Genomic DNA, 14,467 nt, shown 5'->3' with positions numbered 1-14,467 from the left:
CATTTCAGTTGACATGTACGCTAATGTACGTTGGTCAATGAGCTGTGACGAATTTTCAAAATACCCTTCCTTTCTTAACCCCAAGTCCAGACGCGTTTATTGGTCCAATGATGCAAATATCCTCAAATTGAAATTCAATTTGCATTTTGTGCCTTATTTAAATTAGTGATTTAAAATTCAAACGCAGTAGCCAGAGCAACAAAAGACAACACCATGTTATCAATTCTCGGTAGTCTCTGGACATGTCAGGTAATCACAGTTACATATGCTGTCGTAATGTTTCATCTTAACAAAAGGTATCTTTATCTGAAAGTGCCCATACCCTCTTTCTACTTCGTATCAGAAATGAACTTCAACTGAATGGCATCCTCCAAGTTAGCATTTCCATTGAGTAGATGAGAAGCTTATTCATGCTGGAAATCTAGACACATGAAACAGTACTTTTCACCTACCTGAGCGAAACTAATTTGTGAGCTGTACAGAACTGCCTGAAGCTTTCTTTCAGCCAGTAATATCTGTCATGGAACAGTACAGCATTTTCCAACGAAAATGCATATTGGGTGCACTGATATTTAGCCTGAACAATTACAATTGTTGGCTGAACACATACAACTGGAGACTGAAAGGGAACTCAGTGCACAAATACATAGCGATAACACCAACTACAATAATATCTATCTGAAATGCAAAGATGTAAAGTAGCTTAAATAGGCGATATCGTCCATCTATTTCAAAGAGAATCTGTCAGAGTCCTTATGTAAAAGCCAGAGTTCCTTAGCTCCTGAAAATGAAGGGGTGTTATTGTGCTTGCTTGACCACCGTGTTAACATCGGTGGACCATGACAGATTGTTGCTGATTCTCATTCGCACGAACTTTATACTGTCCACCATTCCAGCTCAGCACCATTACATTTCTTGCAGTCAATGAACACCTCCATGGTTATTCTGAGGTTGATGGAGAGATTTTTCTGTCTTGACACTGTGCTTCTAATCACGTTTTCTCGTTCCTGTACTCAGTCTCTTCATTACTTAACATCTGACATGCAGAAATGTCATCAGCTTGTAATTTCTAAATGGAGATCATGCCGAACTTGACCACACAGTCGCGTGTATAAGAAATATTGTAAGGGGCGAAGCCTACAACTTTGCAGGGCACCGCTTTTGAGGATCATCTGGCAAAATCAACTCTCATCTGTAATTCGATAATCAATTTATAAATGGGAAAAGAGACCTAGATCAAGACGTTTAGTGTTGTGTTTGTTTGGAATTATGATACTGAAGATCGAGATGTAATCATTAAGTAGGAGTCTGACGTAATTATATTTTTCGTACAGCTTTATAGCGCCTGCAATGGATCTGCTTCACAGGCAGGCGAATTACGAGGAATCAAGACAATCTGGGAGGCTGGAGTTTAATTTTACCATGACCAAACTGACGAATCTTTCCAGATTGTGGATATCAGAGCTACTGTGTGGCAGTCAGTGAGATACACTTCATGAATTTTCTTTGGGACTTGGAAGATTGTGGTCTTGTTGAAGCATTTGGGAACCTCCAGTCAGAGTAAAAAGCGGTTTATAATGTCTGCGAATACTCCTGCCTGTTTGGACATACAGAATCTGAATCCACGTCTGGACATCCATCTGTGCCTCTCTCTTTCCAGAAGTTCATGTTCAATAAATTCAATAGAACATCTTAATGTTGAATGAGGATAGACATGGATCCGAATCTGTTATTACAGGTGACATCATTCCCCTGCTGTCCTGTTTAAAGCTAGCACAGAATACAGAGGTCTCATTGGGTAGAGATGCTCTGTTACCCATAATGCTGTCCAAATTCTTTTTCTCGCCTGTTCTGTTGTGAAAACTTGAACAGAAATGATTAGTGTCTATGTGCTTAGTCTGGAATTCAAGCTTAATGTGATATTAATGTCTCTGCAGACCTTGCAAAGTCTGTACTGATATTTAATGTGTATGGCAGATTCTCCTAACTTGAACGCCTCAGAAATGAACTTCATTGAGGAGTAGTTCTTTCTGTTTCATTCATGATTTTGGTTTGGGGAGGGTCCAGATTGAGCACATCGGTACACAGTTATAGATGCATTTGGTAATGAAGTCTGTGACAGGAGTGGCATTCTCGTTTAATTATGACAATAAGTTCTTGATTATTGAGTAGTGTACCGATTCTAAGAAGTTTCAAATAAACCTTTCTGCTTCCTCAGATCACCTTTTGAGCATTTTTGTAAACAGTTTTTGAGTTTGAATTTCTAATTATATGCCGGGAATAGAAGCACAGCGTTGTTTTTTGATTTTGCAAAATGTGTGCTGGGGAATGAAGCAGTAACCACCTTTGATGGTTGAAAGTATTTTTGATTCTCAGGGATGTTTGGACATCTGCTGAGTCAGGAAATATTTTGTGCAAGTTCAATAACGCATTCTTGAAGTTGGCACAGTTGGGGTCACCAGCTATGACGAATAATAAATCTTCGGGTTCTGAGTCAAGGCTATTTGTACCTTCATCAGTGCGTTTTTCACTTCCACATTGGGAGAGAGGTGGAGTGTGATTAGAACATTGGCGGTGAACATGAGATCAGATACTAGGGATGGCACTTTGATAAAAACTATTTTAAGTCCAGGGAGCAGTAACTCACCGGGAAAGCTACGTCGGAGCACCAGTTGGCATTAATGAGGAGGCATAGCCCACTGATCCTCGGATTTATTGTGGACGCTGAGTGGTCCATTCAGTGAACTAAGAATCCCAAAAGTTTGCAAGGCACAGTCTAATGTTAAAGGGATGAGTCAGGTCTCTGTGACCAGATTGCACTTCATTCTTTCAATTCCGTTTTGAAAGCGAGTCTAGCTTTAAGGTGGTCCATCTTTTTCTTGATAGCTTGGGTACTTCCCAAGTGATATGCTGGCGAGTGGTGGACTTAAAAGCTCAAAGTTGCAGACTTAGCTGAAGTCCAACTTGGTTCCCACTTTTCCTGGGTGAGTGCTCCGAATCAGTCCCGGATATCATTGAGTGAAATCAGCTATTCAGAGAAAATATGTGAGTCCTCTATATGTGGTCCTGAGCACAGGCTTTGAACACCCTGTGTGCTCTTGGCATCGATGAGGTAAGTCTGCTGCTCCAAACTTTAATTGAGAGCATCTGATTGGTTCCTCGGCACCAGTCATGACGTCGAACATTCTGAGGAGTTTTATGGTCATTTTTTGTCGCCCCTCCCCCTCGATATGTTGTCACTGCAGTGTCAGTTCTCCTTCCCGTGCTACGCTGGGGTTGTAGAGTTCCAAAGCGAGGTCGGGCTCGCAGTCCGGCGTCGGCAATCGCCCATTTTTGACGAGAGCATCCTCAGATCTGCAAGTAAATTTAATATATGTGAGAACAAAATCAGCTGTAGACAGCTTGCAAGGAGTCAACTTGCTCTGGCGCCATCTTGGATAACAATGAATTATTTCTCCAAAATATCAAATTCTTTCAAGCTTGTTATGGACCAGCCCAGATCCCCTTAAAATGCTTTAAACAGGTGGTCTGGGCGCTAACACTTATTTACTTTAAAGAATATTGTGAAGATGATATTTTCTCTGAATCGCTGATTTCACACAATGATATTCGGGATTGATTCGGAGCACTCACCCAGAAGAAATAGGAACCAAGTTGGAATTCAGCTCAGTCTGCAATTTCGTGTTTTTAAGTCCACCAGTCGGCAGCATATCGCCAGGGATTCGAGCTGTGATGCAGATAATCAAACCACTCAGCTTTAAGAAAAACATAATGTCTTTAAACAAGATAGGTGCAAGATGAACAAACGAAATAGGAATTATGAATAACTTAATTACTGGTAAACGTGACTGGAAAATCTGTTCTAATTCAATAATATATCTTAAACACATCCCTTGGGAAATGCCAAATTTAAAACAAAGATTCTTCCTCGCAAGAGGTCGCAACTTCCAAAGTAATTTCGGAAAGGAAATTCGATGAGGAAACATCTGCTGAATCTTGGAATGTTGCCTGTACTCTTGCATCTTGTGATAGCCACAGCTAAACCAAACCACCAATAAAACATTGAACTGGGTGAACTGGCCGCTCCCCTCCATTGTTATAATATTAAAATCGCAGGAAACCTCGGCATCTTTGCTCTCTTTAAAAAAAACACAAGGACAAAAAAACCTGTTTAAAGTGACATCATCGTCTCAATAGATGTTAATGTAATGGAAGTCGTTCCAAAGGATTCCTTAAATAGATACTGGAATGAATGTATTGACTAGTCCGAAAACGGTTTGATAGTCTATTCTCTAGTCTACCTGCTGATGTGTAGAAGAGTGATAATTAACTTACTTAAAATTTTCTAAGGCTATGAGGGTACGCGATAGTGTAAACATGTATAGGATCTTACCACTTATGAGAGATTCCAGAACAATCGGTCATGGTTTGAAAAGAAAACAGCACCAATCAAGTCAGAGGTTAGAAAACAAATCTTTGTCTCAGAGGGATGGGAGTAATTGGAATTCCTTTCCTTAAAAGGCATTGTGTAAGGAATTTTTAAATATCCTTAAATGAGTATTAAATAGATTCTTGATTCCCAAGGATAATGTGCATGAATATCGAGTTCAAGTTCAAATCAGAGTAGCCGTGGTATGGTTGACTAATGGAGCAGAGTTGCATGGCACAATCGTGTACTGTTGTGCATTATGTATAGGGTGCTGCTGGCCTGCAAGCTTCCCGGTCGAATCTGGGGTCAGGAAAACGATCCAATTTCTCCAATAACTGTATTTTTTATTACCTAGAATATTATGCTGAACCTAAGCCTCTAAAATGGGCAATTACCTTCGGTGACACAGTGAAATGTAAGGGGAATCCTCAGCTCTGTTTAACATGTCAGATTTCACAATCAAGCAATCTGCTGCCACCATCTTCTTTCTTAGTCAAAATCGCGAGGGCATCAGCATCTGAGGACACAAATCAGAGTTAATCATTCGTGGCGAGTAGCACTTGCACATAACAGTTCTGCAGCAATTGCTTTTTTGATTCTGATGTTCGGTATTCAGAGTTATTTGAATTCGCCTTTAATCCATCATGCTAGTACTCAGTTTGTCACTTGACATTATCAGCCGTAACATCAACAGAAATCAAATATTAAGAAGTATTAATATTCCCAACAAAAATACCCAGTGTTCTTGTTCATGAGTCACGGCCAAGAAGAATGCACCTATAACAAACCGGTCAGTTTGTAGGTGGCATGTTAGCCATTAATACGATAGGATTGGGCCACAGAAGGAAACATGTTAGGCTTCCAGTTAACTAAATACTCGAAAGAACGCACCTAGCATTTGAATGGTCTCATCTTCGTGCCTCAAGATGGCCGAGACTGCAATATTTGTCATTGGAAGTTTGTGATCATATCCAAGAAAATTCCAAATTTTCTGAATTGGATTGTTATTAAGGGCAACAAGAGTTCTCACAAATTATGCAGGCTAGTACCTGTGAAATGTCTCAGAAAAAAAAGACAAGCCATTTATAAGGAGGAGTCATTTCTCCAAATTCACATGCTCCAGAGATCTGTGGAAGTCCCATGATGAATTCAGAGATTGACAGATCTCTCGTTACTAATAATGTCAACACACGTGGAATGATATTGAATGGCCATCATTTGGAATTGCGATGATGGGTTGGTTAGTGGTATGATACGTCAAATAAATATGGGTTAACACACCATATATTTCTTTGCTGTTGGAACATCTACTGTGCACTTCTTATTTCACACACTCACCAACTGTGTCCTGCCTTCCGTTTCCTCTGTCACCTAAAGACTTGGCTTTTAATTCACACAGCGACTTGTAGTTACATGTTGCATTCACCCCCTTTTTTAACCACTTGCAACCCTCAGAGAATGACCCTACTCCTGGTTTACAGCTCGTGCATCAACTAAACACGTTATTCCTTCCATAATCACACGGAACTGGACTGCGGCTGTGAACACTGTTGCATCAGTGAAGCAGAGGGAGTCATATAGTGAGCTTGTCGCACTGCACACTAAAATTCTACAAGCTGGAAGTGAATGAGTGACCACCACTTCGCGTCAGAAGACTAGAGGACAACGCTGGAATCTCCTGTGGCTATTCCCCTCAGAAACAGATAAAGCACTTTTGATAGTGCTGGGTCAATTATCTCACAGCGAAAAGCAGCAGCAACAAATTTCGAAACGCCATTATTGGTTCTCCTGAACGAGGGAAGAACAAAACCTGTGGAAATACACGAGATATTCAACTGTAGAAGGAATAAATTAGCATTTCTGTGACGTATGAAACCAGACTGAATGGATGATTTGAAAAAAAAAAAGCGATGATCCAATCGAGAACAAAATTGCAAGGAAACCCGGGACCAAGTCATGTCTTCCAAGATAAGATAGAGATAGTATTATATGCAAAAATTAGGCTTTCAAATTGTTATCTCGAGCCGTACACGTGAGGAGTTGGACCTGTTTAGTAATCATCACAGATATAGCAAGCGATTAATTAATACAGTGAAATAGAAAATGAGATTAGGATTGCAAGAAAACTTAGAAAATCCTAAAGAACTTTCAAATGGTCTTTAAAGACAAAATGCCTTGTACAAACAAGTGGAGTTTTCTTATAGTCATAGTGGCGTCAGTTGAAGGACAAAGGGTAAACAGTTTAGGGCTGAGACGAGGAGAAATGTCATGACCCAGACAGGGGTGAGCCTATGACATTTCTTCCTACCGACAGTATCTGAGGCCAAAACAGTTGGTCTTTTGGAGAATAATTCGCCATCCCTGAAGGAATTCGTGGCAGGACCTTTGCAAAATTATCGTGCAATGAGACACAGTATAAAATATTGGTTGAAAGTCAAATTTTAATGCACATCTTCAATGAACTCCATTACACAACGGTTGAGTAAAGGGGATTGGGGGCAACAAATGAAACGAACAATTGAAAAGTGCTCAAAAAGGTGCCCACAATGATCTGATCAAAGCAAGATTTCTTAGTGCTGTGTCTACTTGTTACGGACTTGTAAATAGCCCAGCCTGCAACTTTGCTAATTGTTTCGATGGCTGCAGATTGGATATTCCTAATCTAAATTAGCTGTGTCACATGTCAAGTTTTAAAGAAACAGGATTTGTTTTCAAAAATACAGAATGAAAGACAAAGAACAAAAACGTTTATTACCTAATTTACCCTATCCTAACGTTCTTTAATGATACTGTTCTTAAAATGCTTACAACAGCTCCATTGTACATGCCCCTTAGCATAAAGGGAAAAATCAAACGAAGGCTTACAGTTTGCAAGAAGAGAGAGAACTCAGTAGCTTACTTCGCACATTCCCTGCTGCAACTGAATTGACTAAAGTTCTGAAATGAACTGCGCAGCGAGAGAACTCACCACGACCCCTTGACTGTATCAGTTTTACAAAACACCGTTCAAGCTTTTGGTCTGAAGCACTCCATGTTAGGGGAAATCACAACGGCCCCAAAATGTTTATCACTGCACCAACTCAGCCAGTTCAGAGCCTGGGCTGTTTAGCAAACACTCTGAAAAAGAAATGAAGGACACAGCAACTTTGAGAAAAAGAACCAGCTTTCTGTCACCTCCCACATTAAAAGAACTAACTGTGTCCAAATATGGCTTCACAATTAAAACGCCTTGAAAAAGGTTCATTCTCAAAAAGACACACACACACACACACACACACACACACACACAAACACGCACACACACATATATCTACATTGCACTGATTATACACATGCAAACATACACAACTTCATTCGGACTCCCACTATCAAATGCCTCCACATCCCATTTCAGCCACGTCAATACATTGGCAATCACGTTGTCTTGACTGGCCACATGCACGATTGTAAAATTGAGTTGCTGCAATATCAAGCTTCATCTAAACCGTGTGGCATTTTATCCTTAAAATTCTCCATAAATTTCCATGAGTTATGATCAGTGTATATGACTGTCTCAGATACGTTGCGGGTAGGATAAGCACTGAAGTGTTGTCGTGCCAACAACAATTGTAAAGTCTCCTGCTCAACCGTTCAATATTTCTGCTGATTAACATTCAATTTCACGGAGAAATATCCGAAACGACTTTCATTCTTATTGTCGTCTTCCTGAAGGAACATAAGCACAGACATCCACATCACAGGCATCGATACCCAACTTGAAAGGCATTGTGTCATCAGGTGTGGCTAATAACGGAGCGTGGTTAACACAGTTTCCAGGGGTGTCAAAAGCTTGCCGACAGTGCTCTGTCCACTGAATCATCTGGTCTTTCTTTAGCAATTCAATGAGTGTATCAGCCACACTGATAAAATTTGGCATAAACGTTCAATAAAATCCACTCAATCCCAGGACCGTAGTGCAGCACTTTCTATTAATGGCGTCGGAAATTCCCCAATTATTTTCCTTTCGTATCCTGTGGGGCCATTTGTCTATGTCTAATAACATGACCCAGGAAGGTGTGTTGGGTTTCTTGCAAGTTCGCTTTTAGATGTGTTTACCACCAAGCCTGCCTCCTGAAGTCGACTGGATAAATTCGATGAGGTAAAAACAATGACTGCAGATGCTGAAAACAAAATACTGGATTAGTGGTGCTGGAAGAGCACAGCAGTTCAGGCAGCATCCAACGAGCTGAAGGGCTTTTGCCCGAAACGTTGATTTCGCTGCTCGTTGGATGCTGCCTGAACTGCTGTGCTCTTCCAGCACCACTAATCCAGTATTCGGATAAATTCAATAAATATTGCAAATGTTTCTTCCAAGTGACGAAATATCACGAGGTCATCAATGTACAAAACACAATTGGGTAATCCAGCAATGACCTTATTAGTAAGTGTTATGAAGACTGTACCTGTAAGTGTTATGAAGACTGTGCTGTACCTTTAAGTGAATTGAAAGCAACAGAAGTAAGTGACAGAACCAAGTGTTCTGAACAAAAGAATAATCATATGATCGTTCACCTTGCTTAGCTGGTTGCCTGGAAATAGCAAAATAGATTCGAATTCGGCAAGTCAGTTTAAATTATACGCCTAAAAATGTCAAACTCTAATCCAATTTGCATTTAATATATTGACAATCTTATAAGCCAATGACAAAATCCGATGCACTGGGGGCAGCGGGGAAATCTGAACAGTTGGAGTGTGAACTGCTGTGCCACCATCATATAAAAAGACTGCCCGAAATACAAATCTCTGAAAGGTTTATGAATCGATCAGTAACCTGTGAAGAGGAATCCTCAAGAAGAAGGAAAGAAGACCGAAATGCAGAGAGGCACAAAACTTGCCTGGTTTTGGAGATAAGAAGTTTTATATTGTAAATCATAATCGACAGTTTTTGTTGGATTAGTATTTTAGAGTTGTAGGTAAAAGGTTGGCTGGTTGAAGGACTTTTACATACTGATTAATTAATTAATCTTTATTATTATGCAAGAACTAAAGTTGTTAAAGTTTACTTTAATAACTTCTTGGACTCTCGAATTTTCACAGAACACTTCACGGGATAAACCTTTTCTGTGTTACTGGTTTAAATTAAGCATGACCGTTTATCCCGTGTCAAAAAAGTTTGGGGTCTCGTCTTCGTGATCTGAATTGTTTCAGACAGATTTCAATAGATGTGGGGTACTAAAATCCCAGCAGATTTAAACATTCGCAGGTTAGTGTTCTTGACCTTTTAATAAAATGTAGGTGAGGCAACCTGTTGAATCTTGGTGTCTCGTGGTTGAAAGAAATAAAAGTGAAAATATTCTCTAAAGTTGCTGAAGTGGTTCTGGGATTGGAAGATGATTCTCAAGTTTGCCAAGGACGTTTCGAAAGAAAACAAGGTCATAAGTTAGGAATGAACAAAGACTTGTGATTAAACAAGGCTGAAAATAAAGCTGGAATTGTAAGGAAATTACTCAAACGCATAGATGTGCCCGAAAACAGACACGTGCACGACAGGTCGAAAATCTTAAATTATAGTTGAGAAAAATGGAGTTAGAAGATAAAAGAGAGAGAGAAAAAAATGAAAGAGAGAAGAAAGAGAAAGGTAGAGAGAAGAGAGGAAGAAAAAACAGAGAGAGGAGAGAGAGAGGGAAAAAGAGAAAGGAACGAGAGACAGGGAGGAGGATAATAGAGAGATAAAGTTCTTTGCTGATCAAAGAGAGAGAGAGAAGAAAGGGAGAGATATGAAGAGAGGGAATTTGAGCTTGAGAAGTTAGTCAAAAAAGTCAAGTTAACACGTTGGAAAATAAAAGAGAACTGAGCGATATATGCATATATGTCAAGACTCTGCCAAATTTAGTTGAGAAAGCACTTGAAGCCTTCCTTATTTCATTTGAAAAATGGGCTAGGGAGATGGAGTGGCCCGAATATTTATGGGTAATGATAGTTCACACTAAACTGGTAAGCAGAGCTAGTGAGGTATTTGCCGCAATGCCAGATAAGGTGTAAAGAGATTATGAACAGATTAAACTGGCTATTTTAAGTGCTTATGAATTGGCATCAGAAGGCTATAGACAGTGGATTAGAAACACAAAGCAAAAAAGGTCAGACTTACGCTGAGTTCAAAAGAATTAAAAAGTCATTTTGATAGATTGTTTGCATGTTTGAAAATTGATAATACCTATGAGGCTCGAAGAGAGATTATTCTGCTGTAGGAGTTAAAAAAAAACTCACTTCCAGAGATGGTAAGAATTCACGTGGAGGAACAGAAATTTTGGGAAGTGAGAAGTGCAGCAGAATTAGCAGACGAGTTTATGTTGGTTCATTAGACAAACTTCCGACTAGAATTTTGTCCTGCGAGAGATAGAAGTTGGGAGAAAGTCTGTGAAACAAGGATTAGAGAGCACTGGTAAGACTCTACCAGAGGATAAAAAAAAATCCCAAGAGAGTTGAAAGGAGGTACTGGTAAACTCACAGTGCTGATCGTTAAAGAAAGGCGCTGTGGGAAAAGATGTGGTAAAAGAAGCTAACTCAGTGGCATCAGTGAATGTCGCAGAGGAGACACCAAGCAAAGCTGAGGAGCTACAGGAGAGTGCACAGCCTTCGCGGCGGCTGGGTACGAAGTTAGAACCAGATCACTACAAATAATTCGCCTCTGTGTTTATGTTTTTCACAGAAAAAACGGGGTAGAAGAACAAGAAGTTCAAATTTTGAGAGTTCAGTATTTAACCTTTCTCTGATCGAAAGAGATGAGTGGATATGCACTCTTTCTAATCTGTTACCGGGAGTGTGATAATATGTGGGATCGATGGACAGAACTTTAGCGTTAGCCTATGTAGAATCAGGTTGGAGTGCAAACTCAAGACTGGCGAATTTATAGTGGCAGTGATTGACACAGTTTCATTACCAGCAATTCACATTATTCTTGGGAACTATTTGGCAGGATCAAAGGTGGAAGTGGTACCCCTTATTATGGAGAAACCCAAGGAACACTGAGAAACTCATGAGTTAAAACAACAATATTCTGGTATTGTTCCACACTGTATGATAAGCAGAACCCACTATCATAAATCATAGCACGAAGCGAAAATGAAAGAGAAAGATGAAGGAGTTGAGGTTCAGTTCACAGACACCCTGGTTGACGCAATGGTGCAGGAAAAAAATGCACTGAACAGGCAGAAGTGTTTACTCCTGAAAGTCTAAGAGACTCGCAACAGCATGAAAAGACAATAAAAGATAAATACATGGATGTGTACTCTGAAAAGGAGACTGAAAACATTTCGTAGGGTTATTATCTGAAAGACAAAATCCGAAGGCGGAAATGGAGATCACGGCAATTTAGTGCAGAGGAGAAATGGGCCGAAGACGGGAGATGGTACGGGGAACACATGTAGGAGGTCACCTCGGGGTATGAAAGACTCAGGCTAAAATACAAAAACACTTGTATTGGTCTAGAATGCACAAGAATGTGGTTGTCCTTTGCTGTACGTCGCATACATGCTAAATGGTAGGTAAACCACAGTCGTTAATAAAACCAGAAACGTTGTTGCCAATTCCCCCATTTCAACAATCTTTCACGTGGGTTATAATTGATTGTGTAGGTACCCTCCCAAGAGCTAAAAAATGGGTCCAGTACTTGTTAACCATAATGGATGTGTCTACCAGATTTCTGGAGGTAATTCCATTACGGAGTATCAAGGCAAAATGGGTAGTAGAGAAGTTAGTCGCTTTCTTCACATGGCATGGACATGGCAGAGAGTTTCTGTCGAACCAAGAATCAAATTTTGCAACTCTTTAAGGAGGATATGTAATGCTGAAGTGTACACCACTTTAAATCCAATGTATATTATCCTGAATCCCAGGGAGCTTTAGAAAGTTTGCATTATACTTAAGGACCACATTGAGAGCACCCTGTTAGGAGGACCCGAATGAATGAGATAAAGACATCCCATTCGCATTTTTCACCATTACAGATGCCGCAAACGAATCTACTCAATTCACACGCATTGAGTTAATCGGGCATGAAGTGAGAGGCCCTATGAAATTAATTAAAGTTAAAATGGCAGTACCGAAGTCAGCGATCTCTCACTCAGATTATTTTCTGGAGGTGCAGGAGGGGTTAAGTAGAGTACGTATGTAAGCTAAACAATTTAAGAGGGCACAGTGTAGAAAGAAGCAAGTGGCAGATAAAATCACTGTGACTTGTACGTTTTCTCGAGGGATGACGTGTTGGTACTGTCATCAGTGATAGTAGATCACTTCAAAGTCAGATTTCGAGGTCCCCATCAAACTAAGAAAAAATGAATCATATTAACAACTTAGTAAACATGCCACATAAAAAAAGAAGATATTGGGTATGCCATGTGAATACGTTGTAAATGTATTGTAGTAATGACAAAGAACTGGAGAAATGGTGTTAGTTACAGCCCTGCAGAATGAGCAATCAAATCCAGACGATATGGATTTTGAGGTCGCTCTAAATAGTTTTAATTATGAAGACTGGGTTAGTTTAGTAAGCTATATATCTCAGGAGCAGAGAACGCTGTTGAAAGATTTGTTATTGCAGTATGAGGACGTATATAAAAATCAGATGGGGAGGACAATGCTATTATATATGAAGTAGATGCAGGAATAGCCCTCCAATAAAACAACACAGTTCACAATTTAATCCCTCCAAACGTCAGACAGGTCCAGATGGAAGTTCAGGCCATGCTCAACGACGGCATCATCAAAACAAGCTGGAGCGAATGGATTTTGCCAATCGTCTTAGTTTCCAAACCGGACAAGATTTAACAATTCGACTTGGGTCATGGGAAGATCAATGCCATTAAAAATTCGGACCCATACCAAACTCCTAGATTGATGGACTATCGAGAAAGTCGTTCAAGCAAGTTACATCACAAGTTTTGACTTAATGCGTGGCTACTGGTAAAGTACATTTATCAGAGACGGGGAAGAAATTTCTGCATTAGTCACCCCAAATGGGCGATATCAGTTTCAAGTGATGACCTTTGCAATGAAGAACGCACCCACCACAATCCAGTGATCCATGAACAGTGCTGTGGATTGGTTAACAAACTGTGTTGTTTATTTGGGCTGTGTCGTGATCTTTAGTACGTTCTGGAAAGATCATATGGTGCAGTTGACAGTGCTCTTGCATTGACTGCGAGAAGCAAAACTGTTGATAAACTTAAATAAGATGAAATTTGCGAATGCAGAGGTGGCGTTTTTGAGACATAACATGGATTGTGAAAGTTTCATGCAGGGAACTGAATGCAAAGACAAAGGCGATTGAGGAATTTCTACAAGCAACTTCGAAGATAGAATTGCTTCGACTCTTAGGACTCAGCAGATTCTATTGGAATGTTGTTCCAAACTTCAGCATTTTAATATCAACAGTACCAATTTGCTGAAGTTGGATCACAAAATCTCCGCGGACAGAATAATGCCAGGCGGTATTAGACCACTTGCAAGCCACATGAACCACCAAACCTGTTTTAGTTACACCAGACTTTTCAAAACCTTTTAAAGTTGCCGTCGAGGCTAGTGACATAGGAGTTGGAGCTGCACATCTACAGGAAGATGTGGATGAGATTAAACTGCCTGTTGGTTACTTTTTGAAGAAAATCAACATTCACCAGAGGAAATATTCCAGAGTTGAAAAAGAACTATTGAGATTTGCATTGGCCTTATTACGTTTTATTGTGTATGCCACGAACAATGTGTCCGAGAAGGTTGATCTCACGGATCACCATTTACTTATCTTCTAAGAACGCTTTAAACACAAGAACATGAGATGATTGCGTTGGAATCTTATGTTAGATCTTTAATTTAAAAATTGTACATGTTGCAGGACGTAAGAATGTAATTGCAGATGCATTATGGCAGATGTAACTGACAAAATGTAGATGATATTCATCTATATTTGATGTTATATACATGCAGGCAGTTACATGGGAAGACGTTAAGGTGAACTTAGATTAATGTTATCTGTCTGTTAGGATAATGCGCTTAAAATTAGAGATA

The sequence above is a fragment of the Chiloscyllium punctatum genome, chromosome 35, assembly GCF_047496795.1.
Source record: "Chiloscyllium punctatum isolate Juve2018m chromosome 35, sChiPun1.3, whole genome shotgun sequence".
NCBI lineage: Eukaryota > Metazoa > Chordata > Chondrichthyes > Orectolobiformes > Hemiscylliidae > Chiloscyllium > Chiloscyllium punctatum.
Note: the sequence above shows the minus strand (reverse complement) of the source record.